Source organism: Vombatus ursinus, unplaced genomic scaffold (genome assembly GCF_900497805.2).
Source record: "Vombatus ursinus unplaced genomic scaffold, bare-nosed wombat genome assembly UNPS02000582.1, whole genome shotgun sequence".
Classification (NCBI taxonomy): domain Eukaryota; kingdom Metazoa; phylum Chordata; class Mammalia; order Diprotodontia; family Vombatidae; genus Vombatus; species Vombatus ursinus.
The window spans coordinates 24,096,010-24,113,511 of NW_020940360.1; positions in this window are offsets into that span (position 1 = coordinate 24,096,010).

The window sequence follows — 17,502 nt, forward strand, 5'->3', positions numbered from 1 at the left end:
GATAAGATATGGGGCAATACTTGTAAACTGGAAAGCACTCTATAATATAATAGTGATATAGTAGAAAGTGTACTTGTTATTGAGACATGTGCTTGCCCTCAAAAGACTTACAATCTAATAGGAAGGTAAGACACCAATATTATAATATATACTCTATTAAATAAGTGAATCAGAGAGTTAGATGGTACAGTGGATACAGTGCCAAGCCTCGGATCAGAAGGACTCATGTTCCTGAGTTCGAATCTGTCCTCAGACACTTAGTAGCTGTGTGACCCTGGGCAACTCACTTAACCCTGTTTGCCTCAATTTCCTCATCTGTAAAAATGAGCCAGAGAAGACAATGGCAAACCACTCCAGTGTCTTTGCCAAAAAAAACTCAAAACGGGGTCAGAAAGAGTTGGACACAATTAAACAACAGAACTCTTTATATTAGTTATATGTAGAATGGGTGGGGAGTGGCCATTATGAATTACAAGCGTTCTTAACTTTTTTATTTTCATGGGTCATTTTGTCATTTTGGTGAAGCCTATGGACCCTTTCTCTGTGTAATGTTTTTAAATACATAAAAGACATGAGATTACGAAGGAAATAAATCATATTAAAATACAGTTCTCAAAATGTATTAAAAATCAAATTTATGGACCCTCAAGTTAAGAACCCCTGAACTGGGGAGATCAGGTAATGGTCCTTTTGGTTAGAACTGGCATATGAATTGGACTCTAAAGTACAAGGTAGAACAAGTACCCCAAAATGAGGAGGGAAGAAAGTATTCTAGACCTAGAGAACAGCCATAAGAGTTGTATATATTCAGGGAGTAAAATGTTACACAACTTGGCTTGGGCATAGAATGTGTGGAGGAGAGCACTGCTATGTGAGGTAAAAGACAAGGTAATACTATGTTGTACGGAGGCTTGAATGTTAAAGTCAAAAGACTTTGACCTCTGCAAACAATAAGGAATCACTGAAGATTTGGGGAAGATGAATGACATGGCCAGATTTGTGAATTAGAAAGCTTTTTTCCAAGAGCATTATGGATGATAAATTGGAGGCTAGGCTTCTGGGAGTAGAGGTCAGGTTTCCATTTCAGGTGTTCTTTGGTGCCTTTTTGGAAGGTACAGGGACCTAAATCTCTGTGCTCTCTGCTTCTCAGATCTGGGAAGAGGAGGGGTAAAGGGCTGCTGAATAGATTCCTGATTTCCCGATCTTCCTAAGTAATTTTTTCTCCAGCTGTGCTATAACCCTTTAATTGAGAGAGCACTATCTAGCGCTGTGATCAGAAGCTAAGATTAACAAGATCTCTTGGTTCATATAAGAGTATAAAACCTAGAAATAAAAAGTGCTATTTTTTCTGTGATTTGTATAATTATAATTATGCCTTATATTGTGTAACACTTTGCAATTTCATTCACCCCCATTGCCATCATCATTATTATCATCATCATTATTGCAATCACCACCATCATCTTTACTATTATTAATGTTAATGCAAATCACTGATTTGGACACCATCAAAACACATTTGTTAAGCGGTGATCTGTGTGTGATAGCTGATTCCTTTTAACTGTTTGAATGGAGAGGTGATGGTAGCATAATCTGCCCTCTTTCTCTTATAAGTCCTACTAGTATAGGATTGATTCCTAATGAGCTGCAGGGTTAAGGGTCTAGCTTCCTCTCACGAATAAAGAGTGACACATCCTCCGTGAGAGATTCTGAGACCTTGACCTGGACTAACAAGCCATGCATTCATTTCACAAGGCCTCATTGGAACCCCCTAGAAATGGAATTGGCCAGCAGTGGGAGTTCTCCAATCAGGTCAATGGAATGACCTAAGCGTTAAGAAAATTATTCCAGGACTTTGATGGTTCATAAAAATTCACTGTGAAAATTAGGCTCACCTTTAGTATAAAGCAAAAAACAAGCAGGATTGTATTTAAGTAGTGTGTCAATATAAAGGAACCTTTTGATTGGGTCACATGGGCTTGCTTATTATGTCATATGAGCTAGAATGAGAAGGTAGCTTTCTCTTCACTAAATGATGTTCATACTCATTTTTTTTCAAACTGACTCATAGGGCAAAACTTTAAATGTAGATGGGTTTTGTCCCCCTAAGTAATGAAACCAAGAAGCCAGTGTATCTAGCAGCACATGACTTGGTTTGACTGGAAGTTCTATCTAGGGATTTATATGTTTTGTCTGTGAACCTTGCTTCCTGAATTTGCCTTGCCTGCCTTCTCCCAAGGATGTAGCAATCTCTGCCTCTGTCTCTGTGCCTCTTTGTCTGTATCTGTCTATTTCTGTCTCTATATATCTATCTCTATCTCTAACTTTCTGTGTCTCTCTTCCTCTTCTCTCCCTCTCTTCCTCTCTCCCTGCTCACTCTCTTTTTTATTTCCCTCCCTCCTTGATCCTTCTCCTTTTTTCCCTCTCTCTTTCCCTTCTCCTTCCTCTTCTTTCCTATATCACTCCTTTTCTATCTATGAATGAAATATTAGCAGCTCTTACTAAGAATGGTGCTTCCTTTCCATTGTAAAGTCTCAGGGGAGAACAGGGCCTCCATGCCTTCTAGCTTTTCTTGCTTTCCTGACTGTACTCTGACCCAGACCTAGGCTGAGTGGCAAATATAGTACCTGGCCCTGCATCCTTTCAGCCTTTCAGTGAATAAATTTAGTAAAAAGAGAACCACTTTCTGGTTGTTGCTGTTTGCTTTTGCTTTGTGTTTTTTAAATGTAACATATCCTGCTTTTGAAAGAATCACTACTATATTTCACAATAGAAATTTATAAGGAGAGAATGTTATAGAAACCAAGTCTATTTTTAGGGGAGGGACAGAAAAGTTTGCAAAAAATCAATAAGTGAATAAGCACAACTTACAAACTATCCCAGACATACTTTAGAAACCTGGATACAGTAAAAAATGTTCTTAACTCAGCTTACAGTGGAATGATCTACTAACCAGGCAAATAAAAAAATAATTTTACTGGAAAGTCCATTTTAAATGGACCTTATTTAATAAGGCTTATACAACTGGGTTTTGTTTCCTTTTATATTGTGAGTGAATGAGAAGGATTTAAACTTCTCAGCATCTCCCCCTAACACACACACACACACACACACACACACACACACAAACACACACATAAACAAATTAAAAACTGCAAACTCAGCTTGAAAAGTTATTCATTCAGTCCCTGCTTTCTAAATATAAGACAGTGATCACTTTTCCTGTCCTTCTTTTCATTCCAGATGAGCGCCAAGGAGGAAACTTCTCTGGCTTAAATCAATACCTTTTAAAAATGTCAAGGCACTGGAAAGCTTCAAATATGATCTGAGATTAAGTGGCCTCAGAGAGCTTAGTGTCAAACACTTCCCATGTCATCTTCCCTACTATGCAAAAGAGCCCAATAAGTATAGAAAAATTAGTCTCTTAATGAATGAACACGAGCTACAAATCTCAGACTAGCCCATGCTTCCTTGGTGTTGTAGAATTTACTTCCTCCAAAGTTCTAGTGCATCTCTCTGAAGTAGAATATGTGGAAGAGTACATGACGAGAATCCTGGTTTTCTATTCAGAACAGGTGGGAAATTGATTGCTCTTCCCTTCCTCCTTTCGTTGTTCAGTTGATTTTCAGTCATACATGTCTCTTCATAACCCTAATTTGGGTTTTCTTGGCAGAGATATTGGAGTAGTTTGCCATTTCCTTCTGCAGCTCATTTTACAGATGAGGAACTGAGGCAAACAAGGTTAAGTGACTTTCCCAGCATCGCACAATTAGTAAGTGTCTGTGCCTGGATTTGAACTCATGAAGATGAGTCTTCCAGACTCTAGGCTTGGTCCACACCAGAAAAGGTAGGCGAGTCATGTGGCAAGAACAAGGGATAACCAACCAATGGAAAACTTTCACATACCTTTGGTATGTACAAAATGTCAAGAGAAGTAGAAAAAGACTGGGTGGATCTCCAATGTAGCATTTATAGAAAAATGTGGAAGAGAATTGTACAGGATGAACAGACATGGATGGATTGCAAGCTGTACCACTTGAGTGACCCATATTGATGATATCACAAATCCCCTGAAATATTGAAGCATAGTGCCATGAGCCAAGGACTAGGGACTATAAGTCTGGAGACCTAAGTTCTAGTCTTATTTCTTCCAAGTTGGATGCATTATCTTGGACAAGTAACTTCATCTCTATGTTCCTCAGTTCCCTCATCCATAAAAAGAAGGATTTTGACTAGATAATATCTAACATTCCTTACAGCCCTAAAATTCTACTCGTTTAAGTGCTTAATCTCTCTTCAAAGAATCACCAAATTTTGAAGTTGGCAGGAACCAATATTCAATATTCAATATTTAATATGCAGGCTTTACATTACCCCTAGGATCAAATAGATCTATTTGGCATTTAAGACACTTCATAACTTAGCCCTAACCTACCTTTCCTTATTATATCTTACTCTCTTTCCCTTCAACCAAACTGGCCTTCTTTAAGTTTCTCACTCATAATACTCTGTCTCCATTCTCTGCATCTTTGCACTGGACATCCCTCATGCCTGAAATGTGCTCCCTCCACACCTCTACCTCTTCGAATCATTTTATTTTTTCAAAAGTCAGCTCAGGTGCCAACTTTTATAGGAAGCCTTTCCTTATCTCCTCTGCTTCTAGTGTCTTCTTCAAAATGAACTTGCATATGGTGGTATAGTGGATTAAGTGCTGGATATGGAATCAGGAAGACCTGAGTTTAAATCTTACCTCATACACTTACTAGCTATGTGAACCTGAATAGGTCACTTAACCTCTCTGTTTCTCAGTTTCATCATCTGTAAATGGGGGATAAATAACAGTACCAAACTTATAGGGTTGCTGTGAGGCTCAAATGAGGTCATACATGTAAATGTTAAGTGCATTCCTTAAAGTTCTATATAAACCTTAATTATTATTATTACATATTTTGTGTGTATATACATATACACATATACATGTACAGCATATGAAAAAGAGATACATACATTTCATGAAATAAATACATTTAATAAGACAAAGCACATGATAAAAAGTTCTTTGGAAACAAACACGAAAGGATGGCTCATATCCCTTTTTATTTATTTAAATATATATATATATGTGTGTGTGTATATATATATATATATATATATGTATGTATGTATGTATATTTTCCCCAGTAAAATGTAAATTCCTTCTGGGTAGGAACTATGTTCCTTTGTCTTCATATCTCCAACAATAATCAATCCATACACATTTAATAAGTACCTACTATGTACCAGGAACTATGCTAAAAATCTAGGATTTTAAAAAAGAGGCAAAAGAGCGTCCTTGCTCTCAAGAAGCTGTAATATAATAGGGGAGAGACAAAACATGCAAATAAACATATACAGAGCAAGCTATATGCAGAATAAATAGGAAGTAATTAACAGAAGAAAGGCACTAGAATTAAGCAGTGTTGGGAAAGCCTTCTAATAAAGAAAGGGATTCTAGCTGGAACTTAAAAGAGGCCAGGGTGGTCAATAGTATGAGCTGAGGAGGAAAAGGATTCCAGGCATGAGGGATAGACAGAGAAAATGCCCAGAGTCAAGAGATGCAGTGTCTCATTCATGGAATGGCCAGGAGGGCAACGTCCTTGGATCAGAGTGCATGTTGAGGATTAAGTTGAAAGAAGACTAGAAAGGTGAGAAAGGGCTAGGTTATGAAGGGTGTGGAATGTCAAATAGAACATTTTTTTATTTGATCCTGAGGGCAATAGGAAACCACTAGAGTTTATTGGGTGGGTAGGGTGACATACTACAGAGCCTGGGAAAAAATACTTCATAAATGTGTGTCAACTGATTGACCTCAACAACTGTCATATATAAACAACACATATCTAAAATAGAATCCCTGTTACAAAATACGCATGTGGCCATAAAGCATTGCTTGAATCACTCCAGTTAGGGGAAATCCACTAAGATATATGTGTGTATGTATATGCATATATATATATGCATATGTATGTATGCATGTATATGTTTGTATGTGTATTGTATATGTATATGTGTATATATACTCAATTATCAAGAATTTATTTTTTCTCCCTTTTGTCCCTCAAAAAAGAATACAAAATCCTTGTATCTTATAAATATAGCCAAACAAAACAAATCACCACATTAGCCATGACCAAAACACCTTTCTCATTCTGCCTATTAGTCCATCACTCCTCTGTCATCAATCAGGTGGCATTCTTCACCTTGGGAATCAAAGTTGATTGTTATGCTGATCAAAATTCTTAAATATTTCAAAAACATTCATTTTTAATGTTGTTGTAGTATAAATTGTTCTTTTAGTTCTTTGCCACTACAAAAATAGCTGTTGTATTTTTTTAATAACATATAGGATTTTTTTCTTTTTTTAGGAGTAGCTAGGTGGTGCAGTGGATAGAGGACTGTTCCTGGAGTAAAGAAGATCTACATTCAAATCCAGCCTCAGACACATATTAGCTGTGTGACCCTGAGCAAGTTACTTAACCAATGTTTGCCTCAGTTCCCTCATCAACAAAATGAGGATAACAATAGCAACTATCTCTTAGGGTTGTTGTAAGATTCAAATGATATATTTGTAAAAGTGCTCAGTACAGGGCCTAACACATAGTAGGAGCTATACAAATGTTAGTTATTTTTTGTTTGGTTGCTTTGGGTCATAGGCCTTGTAGTAATGGTATTGCTAGGTTCAAAGGTTTAGTAATTGCTGGGGGAAGGAGTTGTAGAGCATGATTCCAAATTACTTTCCAGAATGACTGTACCAAGTCACAACTCCGCCAACTGTGTATCAATGTGGCTATTTTCTTCCAGCACCTCCAACATTTGTCATTTTGCCTTTTTCATCATCTTTATTAGTCTGATGGGTATGAGGTAGAACTTCAAGTTGCTTTAATTTACATCCCTCTATCAATAATTTGGAGCATTTTAACTGATTATAGATAGCTAAAGATATCTAAAGAAAGAATCCATCATCTCTTGAGAGAGTCTATTCTATCGTAGTTTATTTGTCTGTAAAATGGGACTAATAATCACACTATCTAGTCCATAGACTTGTCATGAAAAAGGCAATCTGTAAACTTTAAAATGCATGATGATAACAGTGATGAGAAGTTACATGTTATAGTGTAAATAGCTGTAACATCATCCTAAATAGCATCTCGCACAGTACTTGAAGCACAATAGGTGTTTGATAAATGTTTGAAAGTTGATTGCATCTAAATCTGAAGTCAAAGAAGCTGGATTAAAATCCTAGTTCCAACCTTAGTAGCTGTATGTGTCTAAGGAAGTAGCTTATCCTCACTGAGCCTCAGTATATTCGGCTATAAAATGGAGCTAATATTGTATTACATACCTTATAATACTGTTTAGAGTAAAGCCCTTTGTAAACTTTGAAGAACCCTAAGACATGCTATTATCAAGTGCTGAGAGGAATACAGACCTGAGTAAGACACCAAGCCTGCCCTTGAGGAGTTCATAATTTAGTAGGAGGTCATAGGGATTAAAAATATAAAACAAATCTCAGAGTCAAAAGATGTATAAGAAGTACACCAATACTTTGAAAGGAAGCAGAAGTAGAAAAGACTGATACTTCTTTGAGGTTTCTGTAATGAAAATTAGCAGCTTGGACTTTCTTATCCCCAGTGCTCAAGTCACTATAAACCTGTAAAGTTAGATAATTAGGAGGCACATTAAATCTTACAGGCTGCTAAAGTAACCTTTAGTGCTAACAAATATTTATTTATCTTTAATTATATTTTCATCAGTGTCCTTTCCTCCATGCCTTCTGAATTATTTTCACCATCCTTGAATTTTTCAAAGAATTAAATCTTCATATTAAATCTTACATCCCATTCTTTCTCTCTCAGCAGACACTAAAACACAAGGAGGAACAGCTGGGCCTTTGCTAAGGCTAAGCTCAACAACCTCTGCCCATGCATATTGAAATGGAATGCACCATCTCTGTTTCTAGCTTGGGTCAGGAAAACAGAGTGAGAAAAGAGTAAAAAGATTAATACTAAGTTCTGCAAGATCATCCAAGCTGTCTGAGAACTTGGCCAAAGTTTCCATATTTGTAAAAGAAGAATGTTGGGTTAGATGATCTCTCAGGCCCCTTCTACCTCCAAAATGCTATGAATAATAGCCTTGGTATTTAAAAAATACTTTGGGCAATTTATTTTGAGAAATACAATTCAAGAAATATTTATCAATTGCCTGCAACACACCAGATATAATTTTGCTTTAAAGATCGCAAAAGTTTCTTCACAACAACCCCATTTTCAGATGAGAAAAGCTGAGCTCAAAGAGTTTAAATGACTTAAAGTCACATGAATAGTAAGTGAAAGAAACAGGATTCTAAGCCAGGTCTTGAGATCATAGATTTAAATCTGAAAGGTATATTAGAGATAATTAGATTCAATTCTTTAGTTTCATAATTGAAAATATTAAGGTTTAGGGAAAGGACTTGACTTGGCTATGGTTACGTAGGTAGCATATAGTAGTGCCAGTATTCTGTTAACTCAAGATCTAGTACTCTTTCCTCTAAACCATGCTGCCTCCCAAGAACCTGTTTTAAATGACTCCAGCACTTTCAAACACAAGTTCAGTTGGAGATAAGAGAACATGTAAATATAGACTCAATTATTCTATTCTGTATGTTTTATTATCATGTCTCCAGATGGTGTCAAATCTCATCCAACCCAGTGTGGGCCAAACAAAAACCTTACTTACTTTAGCTCTGAAGAAAAGATGACTAGCGGCTCCTTCAATGCAATTCAATTCATCAAACGTTTAAGCACTTACAATTTGTATGACATCGTGCTTGTCTCTGAGGATACAAAGATAGAAAAAAACCGCAGTCCTGGTCCTCTGGGTGTTTTCCATCTAATGAAGAAGGAGATGTTAAGATATGTACACAGATAAATATAATAGAAGGTGAATTGTAATTTGTATAGCCCATGGCTCAGGACCACCCAAGACTGGGGTCACACAGTCTAGGTTCAATCCTAAGGATAGACCCAAAAGTATCATATTCTCTCTTTGACTCATTATGCCATCCCTCTTATGTACTTCTCTAGAAATCTACTACAGGGAAAACTTGAAGCAAATGTTGAATACAGCTCACATGTAGGTTTTCTAAAATGTGGTTTTCTAACAGTGTCCTCAGCTCCTTTAGAGACACTCAGGTTAATAAATGTGAAACAGGTAAGTGATGACCTTTATTTCCCCCATTGGCATGGCTTTGCCATCCAAAAAGGATACTGCTCGGAAATTATGTGGGTGATCTTCTTTCTCCAAACAGGCATATTATGTAGAAAATCTTGCTCTGGTCTGAGGCCTGAACACTCAACCTTGGGAATGTTCAAAGGATAGCACTACTCAAGAATTCTCCCTTCTCTAGATGTCTAGATTCTAAGATCATGCCTCCCAAAGAGTCAAAATCTTCCCTCCTATACAAAAGGTTAGGGTTCATGAACAGAACCACTCTCTTGGGCCACATGGGCAAGCACATTTACTCCTGCCCTGTGTTTCTGCAGAAGCTATCAATGGCTAAGTTCCTGCCATGTCTTGAGCTGGGAAAAACTACTTTCAAGGTCTATAGACTGACCTACATTCACAAAATTGTGGGCAAACGCGTATAACTCTACTAAATGTACTTTCAGGGTCTGTGTGTACCTGTCCTCACAAAACTGTGGGCAAATGTCTGTATACCTATGAATTGACACAGTCTTCCCTTCCCCTTCCCAACCCTACCCCATAACCAAGCCTTCTCTGCTTTCTTACTAGTTGGTCCTCTAAATAGGAAAACAGTGAACAGGCAAAAACAAGGAGTCCAAAAGAAAGAAAATGTGTCTATCAGCTCATTTATATAGATCATGGAGAGAAGCAGTTCCTCTGGCAAGAGTCTGTCCCTGAGTTCCAGTCAGCTAACCATCTTGGAGCCAGCCCCAGTAACTGAAAAATAATCAGGAGTTGTCTGTGTTCTCTAAACACAGAACCAAGGCATGAATCCATACACCGCAAAGGAAGATGCTTTCCTGATCCTTTGAAAAGTTTTATACCTTGTTAATTCATTAAATTGATCACAGTCTCTCTTAACATATCTTCAAGAGGAGATCAAGATAACATATACTTTTTCAATTAATTTATTTTTATTTATCAACAATCACTTCCATATGCTTTTGAGTTTTAAATTTTTCTCCCCCTGCCTCCCTACCTCCCTCCCTAAGACAGAGTGCAATCTGACATAGGCTATACATATACATTCCTATTAAACACATTAGTGATATTGTAAGTAAGAATTAGATCCAATAGGAGGAACCACCAGAAAGAGAAAACAAAACACAACAGAAGAAAAAAAAATAGCAAATAGTATGCTTCAATCTGCATTCAAACTCCATAGTTCTTTCTCTGGATGTGGATAGTATTTTCCATCATGAGGTCTTTGGAGATGTCTTAGATCCTTGTATTGCTGTGAAGGATTAAGTTTATCAATATTAGTCATCGCACAACATGGCTGTGTACAATGTTCTCCTGGTTCTGCTCACTTCACTCAGCCTCAGACCCTAAGTCTTTCCAGGTTTTTCTAACATCTGCCTGTTTATCATTTCTTATAGCACAATAGTATTCCATTAAATTCATATACCACAACTTGCTCAGCCATTCCCCAGTTGATGGGCATTCTCTCAATTTCCAATTCTTTGCCACCACAGAAAGAGCTGCTATAAATATTTTTGTACATATGGGTCCTTTTCCCATTTGTATGATCTCTTTGGGATATAGTCCTAGAAGTGCTATTGCTGGGTCAAAGGGTATGCACATTTTTATAGCCCTTTGGGCATAGTTCCAAACTGAAGATAACATATACTAAGACAAGGTATGTGGCAGCCTGTATTTCTAGCCATTATGGGATAGCACATTCATGCCCCAAGGCAGAAAAGTGCAGGACAAGATGAGGGAACTGCTAATTGTCTACTTTTGAAACCAAGAGGCATGAAGGGGAATTATATGAAATAAAGATGGAAAGTTCGGTGGATGCAGACTGTAGAGGATCTTCTCTGAAACAACACTCTAAACAATTTGTGTTTCATCCTATAGATACTAGAAGATCACTGAACAGTTTTGAGCAGGAGAAGGGTGAGATCACACTTGTGCATTAGGAAGTTATCTTGGCAGCACACGAAGAATCAATTAGAGATGGGAACAACAAGAGGCAGGGAATCCAGTTAAGAGGCTATCAAATAAACCAGTCGAGCAGGAATTATTTAGCACCTACTAAGTGCCAAGCACTGTACTAAGCACTGGGAAGAGATAATAAGAGCCTGAACTAGTGTAATAACTGTATAAATAAAGAGAAGGGGACAAGTAAGAGAGACTTTGTGGAGATCAACATCAACAGCCTGTGGCAACTGATTAGATGTTATGTAAGATCTTTTCCACACCTAAAAAAAAAATATATATATATACACATACACGTGTATATATAAGGGCATACATACATACACACACATATATATACATATATACATATATACATATATATATATATCCAGATCTCTACCTAAAATGTGTGGCTTTTTTTATTCAGATGAATATGCTATGCTAATAGAAAAAAGTAGGTTATGTCTAGTTCACTTTTTAATTTCTTAGCTTTAAAAATGTTAATGCTTTTGTTGATTGAAATATTTTCTGTATTTAAACACTTTTAAAGAGGAAGAAATAAAATCAGTCATGGCAATATTTTCCCAAATTAAAAATTCATAGGAAGTAATTTCATGATTACATGAAGGTTAGTAATTTTATTTTTTTATAAGATTAACAGAGACAATGGAGTATAGTGGATAGAGAGACAGAATGGGAATCAGAAAGGTCTGTTTGAGTAGTACCTCTAACAGATAACAGGTGACCAACTTCTTAGTACCCCCTAGCAACTTTCCAAGGCGATAAATTGTGAAACTGGGAGTAAACTGGCAGTATGGGTGTGGGTCAAAAATCTCAAAAATAAATAACAAAAAGAACATTTTATTTTTATCATTTTTATCATATGCATGCATATATATCAGTTCCCATTCTATTCACTTACATATGTAGGATAAAAACAAAATGCCCTTGATATATACATATATAACATACATGTTTATATGTGAAACAGGCTAAATGGAAATTGTAACATTAGGTTTAGAATATAGAAATGGCCTGGATTTGTCTTAAAAGTTTAAATTTTAAATAGCATCAAACAAAAATTAGATGATGCATATGATTAGAATAAAGTCAAATATTATTAAGTTAAAATTGATTAGAGGGTCCTTTAAGCCAGTGTTTTTCAAACTACTTGGTCTTAGGACCCATTTATACTCTTAAAAAATTATTGAGGACCCTAAGGAGCTTTTGTTTATGTAGTTGTATGTATAGATATAGACTAGATTAGAAATTAAAACTGATAAAATTTAATTATTATTAATTCATTCAAAAACAATAAACTCAAATTCATGTAAGTAGAATATTTTATGAAAACAACTATATATTGCAAATTAAAATAGTGAGAATAGTGGCATTACTTTACAGTTTTGTAAATTTCTTTTATATCTGGCTTTATAAGAGACAGCTGGATTCTCATATCTGTTTCTACATTTAATCTTTTGCAATGTTATTTTGGTTGAAGTATATGAAGAAAATATGGCCTCATACAGATATATATTTGAAAAAGGGAGGAGTACTTTAGCAGACAAGGATCATCTTAATATTATTATAAAAACAGTTTTGACCTCAGGGACCCCCTGAAAAGGTCTCCAGATCTCCAGAGACCCGTGGACCACACATTGAGAACTACTGATCAAGACAGTACTGACATATTCATTCTGTTGATTTCCATCTTACTATTACATGTAAGTAAGCCTCTTTATTTCGATGGGGCTCCAAAATTTGAGCAAATTTTTCAATCTTTGATATAATTTTAATTCTATTAATGTGGATATATCTTCCACCTATGCAGATTGCAGCCCCTCTGTAACTTTTCATCCTGTATGTTTTTTTTTTCATTTATTTCCCTATATTTTCAATAGAGGGTCCAATGAATGCAACAAAGACCTTTCCCTGCTATTTTTGTTGTTGTTGTTGTTTATCTTTCGTTCTCAAAGAAGACCAATGACATCAGGAAGGTGATGTCCTCACTTTCTCTTCCAGGGTTATCTGAATCCAGTGACAAGGCATAGGTCAGGCCAACTGGAGATGACCCCAGATGCAGTGAGAGATCTTGGCCTTTTTAAGCTAAGATCTTCCCCAGGTCTCAGTTTGTCTGAAGCAACACCCATTCAGTGATTTGAAGCTAGGTAAGAAATGAGGCAAAAGATGGCCTAGTAATCAACTAGCAGTAATCAACTGGTTTTGCTTAATCCATTCTATCAATCCTTCCTTCTATAACTTAACTCTCTTAAGAAAGATATGATTTATGCTCCTCTCCTGTCAGATCCCTATTTACAACCAGTTTTGTTAAGGCAACAACACCATGACTAAATCTTCTAACTTTAGGGGACTGGAGGTAGTATATTACTTGCCACTGTGCCCCAAACAAGATTTAACAGTGTCAGAGGCATATGTGAAAAATTCTCAGCTTGAAATCATAGTTCTCAACATATAACAAAAATTAATTACAACTTAAAGGATAACCAGACACTAATATGAAGAGTGAGGGAGAATGAATAAAGAATAATGGACAACTCTTAGGTTTCAAACCTGCATGGCTAGAAATATAGTGAAGTTTTTGATAGAAATGGAGAGTTTAAGAAAGGGGGTATGTTACAATAAGGAGATAATGATTTTTATTTAGAAAATATTGACATTGAGGTGCTTATGGGATACACATGCAATGATATCTATCAGGCAGTTGGTGGTGGGGGATTGGAGCTGAAGAGAGAGATGATGACTAGATTTGTAGATATAGTAGTTATCTGGTCTAAGGTATTTTATCCCAGAGAAGAGAAGATTTAGGTGGGCCATGATAAACATTTTCAAGATTATAAAGGGAAAACACTTTCATCTATAATATGAATGAAAATTGTGCCACATTCTTGCATCACTGATCCAGAGCTGGAAGGGACTTCAGAGGCATCATTTTATGGATGAGGAGATTAAGGCTTAGAAAAGTTAAATGACTTTCCCAAAGATACAAAGATAGCATCAGGGGTCAAGAATTAGAAATAATGGGAGGAAAATGAAGAGAGATTGATTTTAGCAATTTGTAAGGAAAAACCTTCTTTAAAATTAGAGCTATTGAAAAATTAGAATTGGCCACCTCAACATATCAAGAGTTTCCTCTCACCAGAAATCTTCAAGCAATGACTGAACAACTACTTATCAGGGTCATAAAGTGAGCCCCTATACAGCTGTGGGCTATAGATATTCTTTGAGGTCTTTTCCAGTTCTAACAACTTGTGATTCTACTATGCCAGAAGTAAAGAGTCAAGGTACGGGAGTGAGGATTCCATGGCCTTCTAGGTCCTTGGGTGCAGCCTTTTGACTGAGTCCAAGTTTTATAGAACAATCGTTTTATATTGACATTATTTACAAAATACAGCTGTTACGGATAAAGAGGGAGGTCTCAAAGTCAAGAAGACTACAAATTCCTAAATCCTGATACTTACTGCTGTATGACCTTGGGAAAATCACATAATTCTTATGTATCTCAGGAAATTCCCTAGGATTTAACTAGCAAGTCAAATATCCATTGGTGAATAGAATTCCAACACCTAAAGTTTCCTATGAAATTCCACTCATCTCCATGTCCAAAGAGTAAAATGTGAGCTTTTTGAGGGTAGGGAATGTTTTTGCTTTTCTTTGTAGCCCTAGTGCTTGGCACAGTGCCTGGAACATAGAAGGGTTTTTGTAAATACTTGTTAACTGACATATTATTAGCAGTAATAGAACATCCCTGATTTGTATGGTTCTCTACAAGTAACAGAATGCTGTTACTGATCTATTAGTTTGACCATTTGATTCTCAAAATAAATGGACTTAATCATGTTGCTTAAGTATTGCTTAGTTGCTTAATTTATAAATTCCACAGTCTATTTTTGTGGAAGTTGTTGTAGCACAGTAGAAAGAACACTACACTTGGAGTCAGAAGTCCTGTATTCTAATCCTATCTTTCATCCTTACTCTTCATATAAGACAATGAGATCAAGACATGATGGTCAACATCCAGGTAAAAAATACTGTTTAATGCTAATATAATAAACATCCTGATTTAAATGTCATGACTCCATGTGTTGTATTTACCTGCATAATCTCAGAGATCCTTAATGGTCCTTTAAAATGTTTTAATGCAACTTTTCTAAGCCATACCCACTACATTTTAGTGGTTGAACATCCTACAACATTCCTGCGCATATTTTCTATTAGTTCCATATAGATAACCCTGCATTCATCCCTGAGAAACCTCTATTCTTTTCCAAGAGGAAGGCAGCATTCACTTCTGAGTAGATTATGAAGAAAACAGAGAAAACTTTTTCAAAGGAGTCAAACCATAGTTTGAGGGCTAGAAGGAAGGAAGATAGAGCCTGGTTCCATCAGGAAGTTCAGGACTTGAGCAGGTGGTTAAGGCTCAAAATTCATTTTGCTGCTACAGGATCTCTAAGGCAAGACAGCTGCCAATGGAGGCATATGACCTCCCTCTTTACAGAGCTCTATTTATTAAGGAGAAAAACCAAAGGTTATCTGATCTCTGAGAAGGAGAGGACACAGAGCAAGCCCTAGTCAAGGTTTGGTAAAGTTTTTTTTTGTTTGTTTGTTTTGGTTTTTTGGTGAGGCAATTGGGGTTGTGACTTGCCCAGGGTCACACAGCTAGTAAGTGTCTGAGGCCAGATTTGAACTCAGATCCTCCTGACTCCAAGGCCCGGAGTTCTATCTACTACAGCCGCCTATCTGCCGCCAAAGTTTCTCATTGGTCACCTATCACATTCTTTTCTTTTTTCCTTTTTTAATGCAAAAAAAAAAAACAGCAACAAAGGTAGGTTATTATTGGAACTGGCACAATTTGCTGTGCAAACACTTAAGTTCATTGATAGCAATAATTGCTTTTCCTTTTGTCCTTGTATCCCCAGAGCCTGCCACAGTGCTTTGCACAGCAGGAACATTGGATAGGGATGAGACTTAAGATTCCATGGATATAAAAAACTCACTCATAGTTGAGGGGACCTTCCCTAACAATGCAGTTCAGCACTTCTCTCTATGACTTCTATTTTTTTTTTTTTGGCAATTGGAGTTAAGTAACTTGCCCAAGGTCACACAGCTAGTGAGTGTCAAGTGTTTGGTCTGAGGTCAAATTTGAACTCAGGTCCTGCTGGCTTCAAGGCCAGTGTTCTATCCACTGTGCCACCTAGCTGCCACAATGACTGCTAATCTTAAGAGAGTTTTCTAGAGCACCAAGATATTAAGTGACTTGCCCAGGGCTCATAGAAGCAATATGTATCAAAGACAGGACTTGAACTCAGATCTTCTTGGCTTCAAGGCTGACTCTCCATCCAGTACACCACATGGACTTTTGAAACTTGCATACAATAGGTGCTTAATAAATGGTTGTTGAATTAAATAGACCAATCAACTAACCACCTCAAGAAGAGTCACTGAAAAATTAAACAAAAGTTATATATTCTTTCAACTTAATTCAGCAACATCATTGACCATAGAATTTTGCCAGAGTTTTGGTGCCTTTTAGTGCTATATCCACTTACAAGTTGTAGTCATTAGTTAAGTGGTTCTTTGGATTCCACTTTCTTCAACTTCCATTACTTTGTATCTTTCTCTTTTTTCTTTGAATTTTTGGTATGCATCTTATTGTAGTATGATATTTTTCCATTGTATTCATATAAAACAACTTAGTAATTCCAGTTACTAGATACATCTTTTGCATATTTTAAAAAATGAATAATGCTTCTAGAAAATTTTTCTTCATGCATATGCCACTAAGAAAATTTTTATTCCATATTATCTGGGGAACAAAAATCATAATTTAAAAAACAAAAAGCTGGAAGAATAATTTGTGTCCAATGATTAGATATGCATATACACATAAAATATTTTATTTTATGTTTCATATGTATATATATTTACAAGTAGACAAAAGATCAAATCTTCAAAAGAAGTACAAAATATTAGCAATCAGCTGAATATTATTCAAAATCATAATAATTAGAGAAATGCAAATTCTAACAACTTCAAGTTATTGTCAAACATCAAATTAGAAAAATTCTAAGTGATGGGAAAATTGAATGTTAGAAGAACTGTAGAAAGATATGTATACTTACTGTTATTGGAGCTATTAATTGTTTCAGTCATTCTGAAAAATAATTTGAAATAATGTCTATCCTTTGAACCAGCAATCCCATCACTGATTTTCTACTCCTGGGGGAGGAGGGGAGACAGAGAGAGAGACAGAGAGAGAGAGAGAGAGAGAGAGAGAGAGAGAGAGAGAGAGAGAGA